Source organism: Bacillus rossius, assembly GCF_032445375.1.
Source record: "Bacillus rossius redtenbacheri isolate Brsri chromosome 9 unlocalized genomic scaffold, Brsri_v3 Brsri_v3_scf9_2, whole genome shotgun sequence".
In the NCBI taxonomy this organism is placed as follows: Eukaryota; Metazoa; Arthropoda; class Insecta; order Phasmatodea; family Bacillidae; genus Bacillus; species Bacillus rossius.
Window position 1 is genome coordinate 5,332,692 of NW_026962013.1, and position 18,359 is coordinate 5,351,050.

The 18,359-nt window shown below is 37.6% G+C and overlaps 1 protein-coding gene across 1 annotated transcript in view; it reads left to right on the forward strand.

Moving 5' to 3' along the window:
- Window positions 1–2,652: 2,652 nt before the first annotated feature.
- The window catches only part of LOC134543132 (synaptotagmin-15-like), a 101,672-nt gene continuing 85,965 nt past the window's right edge, over window positions 2,653–18,359 (forward strand). Inside the window, exon 1 of the mRNA XM_063387970.1 lies at window positions 2,653–2,759. The gene's annotated coding sequence lies outside the window, so the exon portion shown is untranslated. The remainder of the gene's footprint in view (window positions 2,760–18,359) is intronic.

Sequence of the window (18,359 nt, forward strand, 5' to 3'; positions counted from 1 at the left end):
TTCCATCTCATATCTTTAATGTAGCTATCCTAACCAAATCAACCGTCCACAATGTTTTAAAGTATTTATAATGTAGCTAACCTAACCTAATTAACCATTAGTTATCATGAGTTACAATGAACAAAAAAAAAACCGAAGATGCACGATCGGGCGTTTGGCTCTCTCATCTGTGAAAAAAAAGGCTTACCCCCCGACGATGCTCCGCTGTTTGCTCCCCGCCGAGCCCGCGGCAGTCCTGCCAACTGGCCCCCGCCACAATTCCCCACGCAAGTCCAACACAACTGCGGCGGCCCCCCCCCCCCCGCGCCCTCTGCAGCCGCCATCTTGGGTCCATTGTCCCTGCGCGCCAGTTGTTACAACGCCGTCATCCGCAGTGTAGGTTCAGAGTTAAAGAGTCCTTACATGGTATACATTTGTATGACGTTAAAATTTTTAATACGTATAATTCTGGTTCTTAATATCTCCCTCTTAAGATACGCGTAGCGGTATAAAAGTGAGCCTTTTCAAAAGCGCAATAAAATAAATACCTATTACTCATAATGCATATATAATTTATTTTTGAAATATTTAATAAGCCAATAAGGAAAACAATATAATGTTATTTTACGCGGTGATGGCAGAATACAGCCTTTATGTTGTTTACGTGATTTAAGTTAGCTACATAGGTTAAATGTTTATGTTCAGTTGGCGGAAAAGCTCATCATTTGGTCACATCCGTAGCCTTAAACAGTTTTAAATTTTATTTCTTTAGTAGGCTAGTGGTCGAGTTGAATGAGCGCGACTTCTCGCTGCGAACAGCTACTGCACTTAAAACACAATTTAGTTTTTCGCTATAAAATCGTGTTGTGTGAATTCACCGTGCAAATTATTATTGGGGAAGCAAAATAATGCTGTTAAAGAAGCTGCTGAGGAAATCTAATAAATAACTTAATACATAATACCCTAATACTCACCAAAATATTTGTTTATTGCCAGACATACAGTCCAAAACAGGCTGTCGTTTCAAACAAAAAAAAAACACTCTCATAAAATTAACCATACATACACACAATAAAGTGAAACCAAACGACAAAACACAAAAATCACAAAAACAAAAAAAGACTCGAAAAAATATAAACAAACAACTAGAAAATACGAAACATAGAGAAAAATAAATCTACAAAAAAACTTTAAATTTCTAGGTATTTCAATTGTTCTTTGACATCACGCATCTTAGTTTTGAAATTAATAACTTTAATGTTATGGGTGTTGAACCAAGAAGATTTACACTTGTATCATTATGGTTGAGAAACGTCTAGAATGTACATACATGATTACTAGGTACCGGAAAATTTCATGGTTTCAGTAACCTTCAGGATGTGGACTCTACGATCCTCTGTTTACTTGGGCGAAAGTCCCTTTTTCATTGGCTGCTGACTTGAGAAGCGTCTCAACTGGGTACCTTGTGATTCGATACTTCTTTGACTGATGGTCTCTAATTGGCCCGGAGTCCTCCAGATCAACAGTGAACCAATATTAAAAGCAGCGCAGATCTATAATTATTCGCATTTTAACATATCAATAGGGGCAGACATTTTTTCGCGTAAAAATCTGAACGCCTATTAGACTGCAACAAGCCATACCCGCACCAGCACTTTCTGCCTTTTGATTGGAGGCCGTCTGTGAGAGAAGTTGTTGCCTTGTTTGACCGAGCCTCTCAGGACGCGTTTGCTTCCGCACTAGATTACTGTGATTGGTGTTGTAACGAAATAATTGTTCCTGAAAGAAACTTCACCCAATCACGAAACACATACGACGGTACAGTGTTTTAACTTTCAGCAGGTATCGGAATATTTTCGTGAAATACGCGTGCCCCTGCATATCAATAAATGAATCAGCGATTTTTTCCTGTTCCAAATTATTAGAGACCCAAAAAATTCGCGGATTCATTTCGCGATAGGCCTGAATCAAAACTGGTTCAACTTCTCGCTGCTTCAATTATTGGACCACAGATTACCTGAATGACCCAAAGCCAAAGAAAAATTCTCAACAAAAGAAATAACTAATCACAAGCATCCCAGTTGACAGGCGTCATGGATTAGTAGCCAATCAGCAGGTGTAATCTGCACAAGTACATAGAGGATCGTGAGTCTTTTCTATAAGTAGAGCCCGGAAAAATTCGCGGATTCATTTCGTGATAGGCTGAAATTCAAACACGTGTATAATTCTGCTGGTTCTGCTATTGACTCGCGGTTTAACTGGAGCTCCCTGGGCCAATGAGAGACTATCGACCAAAGAAGCGTCGAATCACAAGTTACCCAGTGGAAACGACTCACAATTAAGTACCCAATGAACACGCGTGTTTACTTGAGAAGTGCAGAGGATGATGGAGGCTATCCTAGAGGTCATTGAATCCGCGAATTTTTCCGGTCCCTACAAATATTATTATTGACCTTTTCTGCCAGCCAGTGGGCATGGAATTGACGTAATCCGTACGCGCGGACTTCCTTCCCTCGCGGGGGATCGAACCCGGATGACGTCAAGAGGCGTCGACCAACCCCGCGACACCGCGCGCCGCGCCGCCACACCTGCGAGGCGGCGCGCATGCGCGGGCGCGCGCCCCTGGCCACGGCGCCTGTCCCGCGGAGCGCGGCGGATCTGCGGGTTGCCGGCAGTCCAGGCGAGGTGGCCCGGCAGAGCGGCGCACGCGAGGGGGGAACTGCTACCCTGATACCCTGAGAGACGTCCGGCGCTGAGTGCTGCTGAGTGACATCCCAGTGGTGAGTGGCCCGAGCAGACCAGCTGCCGTGCGAGCGTCGACACACTCCTCCCCTGCTCCAGCCGCGCGTTCTTGACATCTCAGCGAACTTTGACTTACTTGGCAGGAAAGTGTTTAACTGTACGTCTCGTCAGCAGCGAGTCTACACAGCAGGGCGCGTTATTCACAAGTCGAAGATATTGTTGAAGTGTCCTGCCACTGATTAGCGTAAAACACCAACCCAGAATTAACAGGAAAAAAAATGTGACTTCAGGAAACAAAACCTGCTAATACTCAGGAGTATTCGATGATTCTGATAGGGTCTTAGTAAAAGAAATACCCTGATAGAATTTTAACAGCTCCAATTCTGCATGCCATTAGAAATTCTCTAAAGAACCTACTTAAATTCTTACAGAAGATAATATTTTATTATATTGTAACCCTACGTATCCTCCTAACGCTAATACATTGAAAATACTTAAGAAAGCAGGCGTTTATCTGTGAAGACGGAGTTTAAAATATCTGCTGAAATGTCAGAATGTAGCTACTTGGACAGGCGTGTACCTGGAAGCCAAAATAACTTAAACAAAGACAGTTTAAAACTCCATCAAAGTTAATTAAAATATGTTAGAGTTTTTAAATTTTTCGGTATATCATTATAATAATTTTATTTAGCTGTTTTCGAAAATACCTTATTGTTACTTAAAATTTTATCTTATATATTTATGTTTTATGCATATAGTTTACACGAGCAAACCAATATTGTGAAACAGAACGAATTTGCTGTAGATTAAGTTTGGGTTACGTATGTCTGCTTATATCTGGTCTGCTCGTAGCTGAGTATTTGAGCTCTGTTGAGTCAACCTTTTATGATAACTTCAACCTCAACTGTGATAGAACTTTAAACGCCAAAAAGTTGGGTTGTGTTCTCTTTCATGTATTAATTACTAAATCTCGTTGCGTCCCCTGTGTTCATATTTGCTTCGTTCTTACCATCGTCACTGTATTCTGCTTTATTGTATGTTACATGCTGTTAATTTGTATCAAAACTATCGTAATGTGGTTCTGTTGGTGGTTGTTCTATGTGTTATATTCTACTCACGTGATGATGTGTCCTTTTTGTGGATGCGCCATGTTTTATTTCTGTATTGCAGTGCATGTTTGATTGCTGAGATTGATTCTTTCATGTTTTACTGAGTCCATTAAAATCTTCAATGACAGCATAGTACTTAAGAACTTAATCGCATGCAATAATCAAGGGAATCTGTAATTAAAATAATAAATATGTAACAATTAAGCCAGGTCGTACTGATCCCCTGTCATATTTCCTTTGTTTAGATGAAGCAATAACATGAAAGATACGCAGTTGTAAGGCCATAAAATATATTAAATTGCAATAAAATTTCACATTTATTTAATAAACATAATTTTAATAACATTTATATTTTTTGTTTCATTGTAAAAAGTTCATATTAATTTTTTCACAAATTATTACGAACGGCCGTGTTCATTAAAGGGCAAAAGCCGAGTAAGGAGAATTTTTTTAAAATTGAAAATCGGTTAGTCTTCCATGCTATTAAGAACATCGTATCCGTATGAACGTATATAACTCGTAGGAGTAATACAAAAACATTTTGTGTAAATGAATTTTTAATACGACCAACCATAACTGCAATGAGTTGAAAAACAAGGGCTGGAAGGCAAAAAAAAAAAAAAATTCATAACTCCGTAACTGCTCAAATTATTTATAAATCTTATAATTTTTATCTAAAACCATTTTTGATAAGACGATCCATTGATCCATGAGGTTGAAATAAACAGGGGTAAAATAAAAAAAATCATTATGGTAAAATATTTTTTTCTATGACCAACATTGCTGCAAGGGGTTTAAAACACCTTACCATTATCTTAGGTAAAATTTTGTAGCAACCATTACTACAAGGGTTGAAAGAAACATATCTTCTTTAGTAGGTACTTACCTGTTATTAAAAATAATTTTTAGTATACAGAACCGCATTGGGTTTAATAAAAAATAAGAAAGTATTAGTATTTTAACGTTTGGAAACAATATTTTCCTATTTTATTTGTCTTTATACGTCCATGGTAACTTTTACAAACTGACAAAAGTTAGCGTGTGTAAATTAAAAACCATACTGCAGTAAACGCGAACGAATGATATCTTGACAGTGTTAATCAGACTTCCGACAGTCGCTCTACCACTCTGGCTCTGGGGTAGATCGCCTTCCTTGTGATTTGTAGGACCCGGGTTCGCGCCCCGGCTCCTCCAAGGTGGATTTGCCCATACAAAATGGCGGAATTTTTCTGGTATGAATACAATCGCTTGCAAAATGTCAGGCTACCAAAGAGACGGTGGGTGGTAAAAGAAAACCTTCCAGGTGGCTTCCAAATGGGGAGCCCGTTTCTTTTCTTGGGCTCCCAATGCGGTGGCCATTCCGGGGGTTTCTACGGGGTCGCGGAGTTTTGCATTTTATAAATAAATTGCTCCAGCTTAACCGATGTTTTTTGAACCTTTATATTTAAGCATTAAACACTGTGTCTTTAGTTTCCAAAATCTAAAAAAAAAAAATTGTCTTCAAAGCTAATACAATTTTTAGATATTACGATCGTGTATGTGACAGATTTATTTTCTTATTCCAACTCCAGGTCTTTGCAACCCCTTGCGATAATGGCATGATTCATCTAAAGTTTTAGAATAAGTTAAAATATTAACAAACAATTTGAACTGATTTGATGGACTAACTAAAGGAGATATGAATTTTTTTTTCAACCCGTATTTATCCACCCTTTGCTGCAATTGTCAGTAGTATCAGAAAAAGTTCAAAAAACGTTTTAGATATTCGATGGTGTGCCTTTAATTTTTTTGTCCTCCAACCCATGTTTTTTCCATCCCTTACAGTTTCGGTTTGGTCGCATCAAAAATGTATTAAGACAAAAGTTTTGGTATTGCTCTTACGTGTTATAATACGTTACAACGGCTGTGATATTACATCATGGTTGTTATTTTTATGTTTTCCAATAAACCTCTCCATTAACGGAATTGAACGAGATTTTTCATTACTATATTTTATACATAAATTTGGAAGTGATTGGACAAAATTATTTGTATAAACTTTTGAGTTGACGAATGTTTTTAGGTTCTTTGGACCATGAAACTAAAAACTAAATAATAATTTTCCGTAGGTCGCACCATGTTAACGGCTACAATAGTTAGTATTTCTTCGAAATCTACCTAAAAACGATGAACAAGCAGACGAACCTAACTAATAAATACAGACAGCACAGACGAACACATCAGCTAATTTTGTCCAATTTTCTGTATTGAGATTTCTTATGACATACAGTGTAAATCTGAAAAAAAAAAAATATTATCGATCTTTTAAATTGCAAGAAACGACTATAATTAGAGACTGGAAAAATTCGCGGATTCATTTTGTGATAGGCTGAAATTTAAATTTTAACTGGAGCTTTCTGGGCCAATGAGAGACTATCGACCAAAGAAGCGTCGAATCACAAGCTACCCAGTGGAGACGACTCACAATTTTGTAACCAATGAACAAGCGTGTTTACTTGAGAAGTGCAGAGGATAATGGAGGCTATCCTAGAGGTCATCGAATCCGCGAATTTTTCCGGTCCCTAACTATAATACGTGCCAGTGCACGCATATTTTAGCTCCATCCAAACAGATCTCGTTTAATCGGCATCCGGGAGTATACAGCATTTCCGCTGGGTGATTGATAAAATAATTAATTATTTCACAGTTGTGCCTAACTTCCGGCTTGTTAAATCTCTGACAGTAACAAACGTTGTTCCAACTGCGTTTTTCCTCTCTTCCGGGTGAAAACCTTTTTTGCTTGCTGGCATTTTGATCGACATGACAGCGTGTACTCTGCTGAGAGAGAGAGAGAGAGAGAAAAAAAGTGATTATCATTCTTATTTACTCCTCTCGTCTTGTTTCAGTCCAAGTGTGACAACCTCGTATCCAGCAGAGCTAAGTGAGCCATTTTTTTATTCTAGGCAAGAAACAGCAAAATGTTCAGCAGTCTCGGTCCGTGAGCAATTCGGCGATTGTTCCTGCATCGTTAATTAAACACAGGGAAGTCAGAACCACTAACTGTTTTAGCTTCAACACTAACACTTCCTCAGCATCAAAGTGTTTTTTTAAAGTTATAATTCTTTAGGTGCGTCATGAAAAATAGATCAGAATGCATTTTTACCATGCGGGCGCATCATGCAACAAAAATTAACAGATTGATATTGAATACTGATCCATATAATTAAAAAACATTTGTTTATTGTGAATATTAGTAATATAAATTGTGTTTATAGTTTTTTAAAGTATATTTATATAGTTATTGTTAGATTCTCGTATGTATAATTTATGTGCATTATAAATTTTACATTATTATTATTAATAAAGTGAAATTAATAAATATAATTAACATTAACGTATTTATTGATTTTCTTTATTAATTCAAATTTATCTCGATTATTTTGCTAAATTTATGGTTAATTTTATATACATGTTTATATAAATATTTAATACTGAGTCTTTAGTAACAATTTTTTATTCCGATTGAATTTATACACATCCAACTGTACTTATATTCTTCCAGTCCTTTTATAATTTTATTTCTATATTAATTATTTGCATGTAAAATTAAAGTTGGTTTTTTATTACTCTAAGTAAGTATAACTTCTAACGTTCGTACAAAGTACACGTACCCATTTTTTTTACTTTGTTCAGAACTCCGAACTTTATACACATTAAAACCTTTAGGTAAGTTTTTACAAAATGTAACATTTCTTACCCACAATTGGTCAGCGCTCCAAGAACTCATAATTCATTGCATCCGCTTTCTTCACTGTTCTAATAATAAATTTGAATAAATATATTAAATAATTTTATAGTATATTTCAATGAAAACGATTTTGTATAGAAAGAGAATGTAGAAATAGTTGAAACGAAAAATATTCTTTCACTTATGCTACGTACTTAGATGTTAACTGTGTTTTATATAGCAGCAAGCCTTAATTCATGTGTCAGTACGGGTTTAGTGAAAATTAAAAGCAAAAAAAAAATGTTAAATACTTCAGACATCCTAATACCTACTGGTTATTTTTACTCGATTTAGAGTGCTTAGTTATAGGAGGCGCTAATGAAATTCTGTTCATCAATTAATGCGATCGAGCGGGATATTTCCAATGAAATATGTAGACATTTTGTCATCGGGTGCTGCTTTTTAGTCGAACTATTTTTTTTTGTAGCAACGTGAGTTGTGAGTTGAAAAAGTCATTAGCGCATTGACGGAGAACGAAGCGTGGCAGAAGGAAAGAGAGAGAGAAAGAGAGAGAGAGATAAATAATAATAAAAAAAGGAATACTTGGTGGTCGCAACAGCTGCTGTGACGGGTTATGAATTATTGACGAGTGCAGATTGCGTTGGTAAACATACGTCAACTTCGACAGCGCAACATTTATTGCGAAGCAGAACCTCACAGATCACGCGAGGACACTCCCGCTAGGTAGCAGTCCTGTGGTCGGTGCGTGGATACTTGAAAACCTTCGAATGCTGACTGGAAATTGTGCTCGAAAAACCGTTAGGAGCCAGTATGCGTGCATAACTCATAACCACTCAGAATATCAGCTACGAGTGCAAGCGTGGAAGCGTGTGTTAAGGTTTCCCCTCCTCTCCATAAACATAATAATACCTCTAACACTGACTGACTATTGGAACAGTCTCTATCTGCGGTGGATACGCTGTTATTAGGTAGATTTAGAGACCGGAAAAATTCGCGGATTCATTTCAGGATATTATAGAATCCAAAAACGTTTGCCCTTTTGCTGCATCAGTGATTAGGCCACATAGTTTATCTGAATGATACTCGGCCAATGAAAAACCTTTAACAAAAGAAGTATCGAATCACTAGCTTCCCAGTTAACAGGTGTCACGAGTCAGTAGCCAATGAGCAAATGTAATTTTCTCGCGTGCATAGAGGATCATGCAGTATGTCCTACAGGTTATTGAAATCGCGAATTTTTCCGGTCTCTAGGTAGATTTCAAAGAAATACTATCTACTGTAGCCGTTACAATTGTGCGATTTTCGGAAAATTTGTACAGGTTTTTTCTTTCATGGTCCATTGATCCCAAAAACCATTGAGCTGAGTTGAGATGGTCCATGAAACGAAAAACCCGTGTAAATATTTTTCTGAAAGTCGCACCATGGTAACGACTACAATAGGTAGTATTTCTTTGAAATCTATCTTGTAACAGTGTATCTACACCAGATAGAGACTGTCGCAGTAGAGACCGATAATTCGACTGCTACCACGACACTCGGAAACTGTTATAAACTAAGCTGTAGTGTGTTATGTATGCAGATCAATTTACTTCTGGTACCGAAGTGCGGTACAAGATTTCTCGTGAACACGATGGTGGAAATTGTTCTGAAATTATTCTAGGCACTTTTTTTCTTTTCCACCTCGGCGTGTTCGTTAAATGCGCGTGAGCGATTGTGGGACAGGATCGCAGGGATTTCTCGGCCATATTGTCTGGCGGTCGCCGGACGTGTCGACGTTTCGGCCGACCCTGCAGTTGACATCATCAGGGGGGTGATCCAGGGACTCGAGAGGGCGAAGTCTCTCTTCTCGCAGGATGTTGTTTTGTTCGCACCGCGCTCGCAAGAGAGAGAGAGAGATAGAGAGTCCTTGCCATCAGCCATTGTTCCCGCAGGTCCTTGGAGAAACTGAGATGTCCTTCTCTCGCCTGGAGCGGGATTAAAGTGCAGTTCCACGCGGCTGTAGCGAGGAAACACTCATTTCCCCGGGCGGCAGACCCGGGTTAATGTGCGAGGACTTCCTATCTTCTTTCCCTGGCCCCTCACCCAGCCCGAACAGAATATTACAAAAACCGCAGAGGTAGAAAAAAAGGGGGGGGGGGGTTGTCTGTAAAGTCGGTTTACGGACGATAATTTTACGTGATAACATCATAAGAAAACATTGATGAAAAATTGCATACTTTTCAATTTTCAAATATTATTTACAGTTTTTACAAATTTAATTAAAATAATTTGTATAAATATAATCACGAACAATTAGTTATAGAAATAAACTGAAATCAAATCAATGTCAATACATTTTTAATTTGAAATGACGAAATTGGACAAATAAATAATAATTTTTTTTTAAATTGCTGCTTTTAAAAAGCCCGCCTTAACATGTTTGATATTATAGAAGATTTTCTCGCACGGTGGTTGGCCGGTTCTTGCACGCTAAGCTCAGGCGGAACGTGACAATGAGTCATGTTTTTTCTTGCGGGCAGCCGGCATTCATCGATTTATACGACGTTATCACGTCAAAAAATAACATACCGAAATTAATACGTTCATGTCTCTTTTTTTTAAAACTCACTTATCAACACATGATAGTAGTTTAATTGCATTATAATTAACGTTCTTTGAATTACTCATGCAATGGAGAATTTTGATTTAATACAATTTCTTGAACATACGCAAATGCAATTTTGCACTGTATGTCACGGGGAAAAAATATTTCAAGAACGCAAAATAAGAATGAAGATTTAAAACATCAACCCACAGAGAACAATTTGACGCCACTTTTTGCGTATGTGACATAGGTTTTTTTTTTGAAACAATACCTCAGATTTCTTGTCGCCTTTTGGCGCATAATTGAACATTTTGATAACATTTTATACACTGGTGTATTTTTTCAAGCATGAAAAATATATATGGGAATATTTAAATCGTGACCTTTATTTGTTTTTATTATGCTTAGTAATGTGTGGAAATATATTCAGTGAACAACACATAGCATAACTGCCATGGCAAAAATCCGAACCCAGTATTACAGCGAATATATTTTTTTGTAGCGATACAGTTGCTTTCTTGTAAATACACAAATTAAAAAAAAATATTATGTAATTATACATGATTATTTCAGTTCCATTTACAAAAATTATATTACAGTGTAATTGTGGCACGTTTTACAAATTAATAAAATCATTTAAATACGCAGGGCTGCAAATTCCGTTGATATTTAATAATATATCTAATGATAGAACAAATATTGAACATGTAGATGACAAAATGAGCTTGTTTATGTCCAGAAACACATATTCAGCCAGTGAGAGTTTTGATATTTTGTAACATCGCTCCTATTTGTTTTACTAGGTAACGCTTCAATTTCGTCAGCCACCGGCTACAATTTATGAGATATACACAATGAAACATTTTGTTTCTTTCAGTACAAATGAAACTGGTCAACAGACTGGCTTAGTTCTCTAAGCCTTCTTATCCTGCTCTAACATCTTAAAACAACTACAATATGCTTCACATATTCTAGCCTTACTCGACAGTTCTTACGCTGCAATTCACTCTTATTACTAACACAACCAACCCGAAACGACATAGAGTATGACAAATTTATCCATGATAAATTTTTCGTAATACATCGTAATGAAATTCTGAGTTAACCATATGTCAGAAATTACTGAAATATTAAATTAGTTCACAAAAAAATCGTTAGTATGAATAGAACAGAATTAAAAGATACTCGTACAATAACGGTAGTACTAGTGTCTAAATTAATGAAGAAATGTGTGCGAAAACATACAGGCACATCACTGGAAGCTGACTAAAATGCTACTGTAGAACGACAACTTTTACACATGTTTGATGCCAACATTTAGGTATCAATGGGAGGATCACATCTGAGTAAGGACAGAAAAAAATAAATATTTTCTGTTTCATCGATCTCTAGCGTGGACTGCACGATAGTCTGTGTAGTTGCTCATTGGCTACTGACTCGTGACACCTGTTAACAGGGGTAGCTTGTGATTTCATACTTATTTTTTAAAATTTTTTTCACGTGATAACGTCTTATAAATCGATAAACGCTGGCTGCACGCACGAAACAAATTGTCACGTTCCACCTGAGCCGAGCGTGCAAGAACCGGCCAACCACCGTGCGAGAAAATCTTCTGTAATATCAAACAGGTTAAGGCGGGCTTTATAACTAATTGATCGTGATTGTTTTTAAACAAATTATTTAAATTAAATTTGCAAAAACTGTAGTTAATATTAAAAATTAAAAAGTATGCAATTTTTCATTAATGTTTTCTTATGACGTTATCACGTAAAATTATCGTTCGTAAACAGACTTTACATACAACCCCATTTTTTTAGTTTTTTTTATTTGCTCAGGGTCCTTCAGGTGAACTGTGATGCAATCACTGACGCAGCATGAGTATGTGTTAAATTTACACAAATGATTATCGGTACACACCATTCTGTGATGGAGTTTCGCGCATGAAGAAAATAAAGTCGGTTTACGGACGAAAGTTTAACGTGACGTCATAACAAAACATTGATGATATGATTGCATACTTTTATGAATAAAATTTAATAATCATTTTTATTGAATTATCACTATTTTGTATGGATACAAAGGAGTGAAATGAAATCTACAATTTAATTGATAAATTTACTTTTATTTGAACTCATTAATTCAAATATGTTTATTACCTTAACGGAGAGATTATTTTAACTATATCTTTTATACATGTTTGCTATTTAACTTCTTCCAATCTGTGTTATTCTGTTAAGGATAGGACGATGATAGGAAAAGTAGGAAACGAATGGGAGTGTTTAAAGTTTAATGTGCCTCGAATAAGTCAAATCGATGGTTGTTCCAATCGAGTGGAAGAGAGATAGAAGTGGCGCAAGCGTACAATGGGCGTAACGCAACACAGCGTAACGGGACAATGTGCGTTATGGGTAGAGACCTGCAAAAATTCGCGGTTTCGATGGCCTTCGGGACAGACTGCACATACCCCTGTACGCTACGGCCAAATAACGCAAGTTCATTGGCTGCCGACTTGTAAGACAAGTCGTCTCAGCTGGTTGGTTTGTCTGTGATTCGATCCTTCTTCGGTTGAGGGTTTATAACCGGTTTAAGATTCGTCCAGGATGAACAGTAAGCCAAATAGCAAAATTTTATCTAAGAGGTATAATAATGTGTTTGAATTCTAGCCTGTATCACCGAATGAATCCGCGAATTTTTGCAGGTCTCTGGTTACGGGACAGTTTTTTCGTGCGTGCAGCCGGCGTTCATCGATTTATTAGACGTTGTCGCGTCGAAAACAACAAACTGGGCGGCCGGTTCACTTGGTGAGTCGTTCGGGGGGGCCTAGCTGCAGCAGCACCAGCACGTAGTTGGTGACCGCGCCGGCCATGGCGGGCAGCAGCGGCAGGTGCAGCCTGAAGAACCCCGCAGCTGTGAACACCACCTGCGAGCCGGCCATCTGGTCCGAGAGCTTCCTGAGCTGGTGGCGGGCCCGCGGTGGAGTCCCCGGGTCCAGCAGCAGCGCCCGGGCGGTGTCCCCCGGTGCCTGGGCGGCGCGCTCCGCGGCGCTGCAGGCCCACGCGATGGCCGCCGCCTGCCCCAGGTAGATCCCCAGCCACGCGAGCCCCTGGGAGACCACCGCCGGCCGGTCTTCCCCCCGCGCCGACAGACCCCGCGCGAACACGTGCACGCTGAACACGGAGTGCACCAGGGCCGACGCGACGTTGAACAGCGCGAGCACCCCGTACGCGGAGTTGATCAGGTTAGCGATCTTGAACAGGCAGTTGTAGGCCGTCCTGACCGCGAGCATTCTCTCCGCGTAGGAACCGCCGGAACTGATGCCACCCGGCACCGCGTTTCTTCTGCGACTCCCGCGGATGGCGTAGCAACCTGAAGATCCGCGTTCACGGAAAAGACCTCCGTGATACAATTTCTGTTCGCGGTGAACATCCCGCAGCTGGTTGTCCAGAAGAACGAATCTCTGTCGGACGAGGAGCACCATGTTCGCGTAGTTGGCCGACATCATCAGGACTATGTAATCCCTCAGGTGGCCGAATATGCAGTTCAGGTTCTCCGCCGAGGTTCCCGAGTACAAGAACTGATCCAGCACCGCGGCGGCGAGGACTGCGGCGAACGCCGCCGTCAGAAGCACCGTTGTGGACCTGGCCCATTTGCCGTAGCAGTCCCGGGACTTCCCCAGCAGGATCTCGTCCACTTCCACGAACCTCCTCAGCATCTCTTGTCTGGACCCGACGTTCAAGGACATCCCCACCAGCCCCGCTGTGGCCGTGACGGTCGCTTCGCCCACGGCCACCAGGTGCGAGAGTGTCAGCATGAACCCGAGCGCGTCGTACTTCTCGTTCAGGAAATAAAACAGATCGTATTGGTGGAGACCTACGATTGCTGTCACGACAGCGAAATTCCAGACCGTGGCTTTGGTGGATCTCTTGAGAACAATCTTCCTGCAGCCGTCGTCTTGGACTTCTGTGGTTTCTCTGAAGGCTTCAAGACCCAGCAGCTGCAAGAGGACTGTCGTCGGGCGAAGGCAAGTTTTGAAATCAACTATGTCCATGTTTGATGGAATACCTGCAACAATAAAGCGATTTTAAGCAAATATTACAAATTTTTGTCCGGCAAGTGCACTGTAATTTTATGTCGTAAGCCTAGAATAAAGCATAGAGGCCTACATGTTTTCAACATTGTTGTTGTTGTTGCGTACATTGTTTTGTGATTCGTTTCAACACAAGTAACAGGTAAAAAATATATTTTTTAATTTTCTAGTGTCTCATTTACTGACATTTAGGATTTTATTAAATTTACTAAATGTTTATTTCAACCAAAAAACTACACACAAATACTTTTGAAGAGGGTGTTGTTGGAATACAGTTTACTAACGCATAAATTATTAATGGGATCACTCCTTACGGATTTTGTCATATTGTTTAGTAAAAACGATAGAAATAATTAGGCATTTTAGTCCTCAAATAGCTTTTATAGACATAAATTTAAGGTTGAATGTTTATTTTGGCATGATTATGCGTGAGATAAAACTACAACAGGATTACTAAGTTCACATTTATTTCTGAACCACCTGCACGACAACTGAGCGATGTTAATAAACTTCCAATTGGGTTAATGTTTGAACAAATACCATTAAATTATGTTCACTACTTAAATATAATGGGTGCGTGTACTTATGTCTGTGCTTTAGAAATTATACTTATTGGAGTGATAAAAAACTAACTTTAATTTTGCATGAAAATAATTAATAGAAATAAAATAATAAAAAGTTGAAAAATCATTAATTCAATCAAAGGGAAAAAAATTAAATAAATACTCAGTATTCACGTGCATAAAGCGTAATTATTAATTTATTATAATAATTGAGACTAATTAAAATTAATAAAGAAAATTAATAAATATACTGAATGTTACTTCGAATTTATTAATTTAAAATAATAATGTAATAATTTATAATGCAAATACATTATTCAAACGGGAACATAACCTCATTTATATAAATACTCTTGAAAATACACTTGAAAAATCTTAAATACACAATATTCTCAAATTTGTTACAATTTTGACAGCCAAGAAACATTAAATTAGTTTTTGTGATAGAAATCCAAACCATATCATGAAGTAGCCTGTGGCATTGCAGTTAAACCTAAAAAGTTTCAGTTCTGCAATAAATTAATTTCTCCTTATTTGTACAACTCAAGAACGTTAAAAATGTAACTTTGGCATCAAATTATGCAAAAAGTATATGTTTCATTTCGTGAATGTTAAAAAATTGAAAAAGTCTAAAAGTTGATCAGTGATTAATATAAATATAAAATCATGACCTGAAATGGGAGGCATCCCAATTAAGTGCGTGTAACTAGTAAACAGTAGCGGCATCCAGCGGCGCTGAGTGCAAAACATCTTAAACGCAATGCAGTGAATTGTCTCGCGCTTCGCCAACGCTAATTGGCCTTTGTTTCCTGTTAAGATATTTGGTACAACTTCAATGACCTCGAAGAAACAACGTCTGTGATGAGGGTGTGTTTACCTCCACAAGGCTGCAATGGCGCTCGAGGGCGTAAGGCTGGGACCTGGTGATTGTCCTGGACCTCTATGTGGCGTTCAGGTCCCACACGTGGACAATGGAAAGCCATTCCGTGCCTGAAAATGAAACCCACTGCATATAGTCCCATACACAATAGTCCAACGTGTGGGTGGTCTGTTTCCTTATCCTAATGTGAATTACGTCACATTGTAGCCCGGAAAACATCCCTGTCTACAGTTGTGATGCCCAATGTCTGAATCTCCTGATTTCTAAAGAAGTGAATATAGAGCTCAAAAATGAGTGCGTTTCAATTATTTTTTGTTTATTATTTTCATGCATTGAGATTGAGTACGGATATAAGTTTTGATTATTCATTTAACTTGTGAAAGTTGTGGCAGCTCAAAAATATATATTTTTTTAACCATAATGTTCTACTTCATTTTTTTCTTATTACTATTTCATCCAAAGTGTTTCATCTTACCTTATCAGCACATTTGGAACGGTTTAATTGTTTCCTATTTTACAATACGAGTGGTCTATGATTTAGTCAAATTAAGTGCAGCTCTACTAATCTTAATTCGACACCATCCTTCATCACCAGATCAAATATTATAAATACAATTTTTTGTCGTATATTATTTACATTTTATATATTCTCTTTAAGCCTGTACTTATTTCTGCCCTGCACAGTGCATCAGCTATCTCAATTTACTTTAATGCTTTAAATTGCCAAAATTATGTCTCACCACTTATTTTTAATTTGTCAGTTTTTATGTACGGTACAAACTAACACACGTATTACAATAATAAGTGAATTATCTGTAGCGTTAAATACAAATGAAATTTATTAAAAATATATTAAACCGATCTGCAATACCTAAATATTTTTTTACAAAATTACTTTTGTCATTAAAAATAATAATATTTCCAATAGGGTAGGTTAATGGAGAGTGTTTTATATTGTTCTATTTATTTGAATTCAATCTGAGGCCCAATTCATCAAACGGAAATTTAACCTAACTTTCACTGCAGTAAGTATCCTAAATATTTTAAATTCTATGAACTATAAAATTTTTACTCCTGCCTCAACTTTTACATTAGCTTGATTTCTCTGGTTAAATATTTGCACAAATATGTGGGTGTATGTAATGCTGTAGTCGAAATTGCTTCGAAACTGTCGAACTATATAGGAAATAATTTAAAAAATATATATTTAAAAGCGTAAAATGTATCAACCAAACAGCTTATTTGAAATCCATATTAAATTATTATAAATATTAACAAGTGCTTTTGTTTTTCTTATTTTCATATTACTTTTTCTATGGCTTGCACAAGTTTATATAAAAAAACCCTGAAGGATCCATATACTTTTATATAATATCTTGAACCCCGAAACTTAGATCAGTTGTTTTCCCTTAAAAACGTGTCTGGTGAACAACATATTTTTAGCTTCGGTATGTTTCGCGCATACAGACAAGTTTTTTTTGTTGTTAAAAACAACGGCTTTATTCGTACAACAGAGAAACTATAGAAAATAAAGAATTTAAATAAAACACAGATAGGCCCCGTAACGCTAAAATGCACTACGCCTTTTTGAAATATTATTTTTAACGTTCGCAAATCATCTGTCGGTGTATGTCTAACAGTGTGTGTGTGCGATGTGATTATATCAATCTCCTTTTTTTTATACCCGATATCCTATAACCATTGTGCGGAATATACAGTGCGTGAGACCGTTTTGAGAAAGAGTATGTGTAAAATAATTATACTTAATTGACTTCCGCTGTAGCTGATATGCTCGCAAGTTCCATATATCGACTAGAGGTCTCTGGTAACGAGTGTGGTTTCCCGCTACACGTAAACCTACTCTCTGTTCTTCGCTCCTGTTTGGACCTAACCGTAAACACAAAAACTATCCGATTGATTAAAAAAAAATAGAAACTCACATTCATGTTACACTTTTTTTTTTAAAAATAGCTTATACCTAATTAACCATTTATAAAATTTATTTAATGTGATTGCTTCGTATAGGCCTAATTGAATTGGTTTAGTTTATTTCACTGCCCACATGGTTCTGCAAGCTTCTAGATGAACCAGGCTAGCCTTTTTTTAATGGGGAACCATAGACGTCCTGCAATTAGGAAGCTGCGTTCCCATTGGTCTCTTCTGTTCTGGTGTGTCATTCCGAAAAACATATGCTCGCGTCTTTTAGCTTCGTGAAACTCTACAGTGTCACGATATTTTCAAAGGTTAATCATACATCTCGTTTACAGGCACACTCTGAACATGAAACTGTTAAAACAACAATGAATTAGTGGAGATTCATCGAAAAAAACTATAGCGACTGCTCAATTTTGTATATGTTGGAAGCAGTTTTAAAAGTATACTTACCACTCATTATCTCCTTGTTGATTAGATACGTGCTACCTAATTAAATTTAAATAATTATTCATTTGATTAAAACTTCAATTATTTTTTTATTATAATCTGTTTCTTGTCGTTTCACACATTGCATTTGTACAGCATTCTATTTGTAACTGTAAACTCTACAATGATTTTCTTATTTATTTTCACTGACATACGATCCCATTGCAAAGGCTGGGAAAATATTTGTGGCCAAGGTTTGATTTCAATTAAGTTAACTAGAAAAGATTGTGTCCAGTAATATGTGTGCTTTAGGCACAACCACGCGTT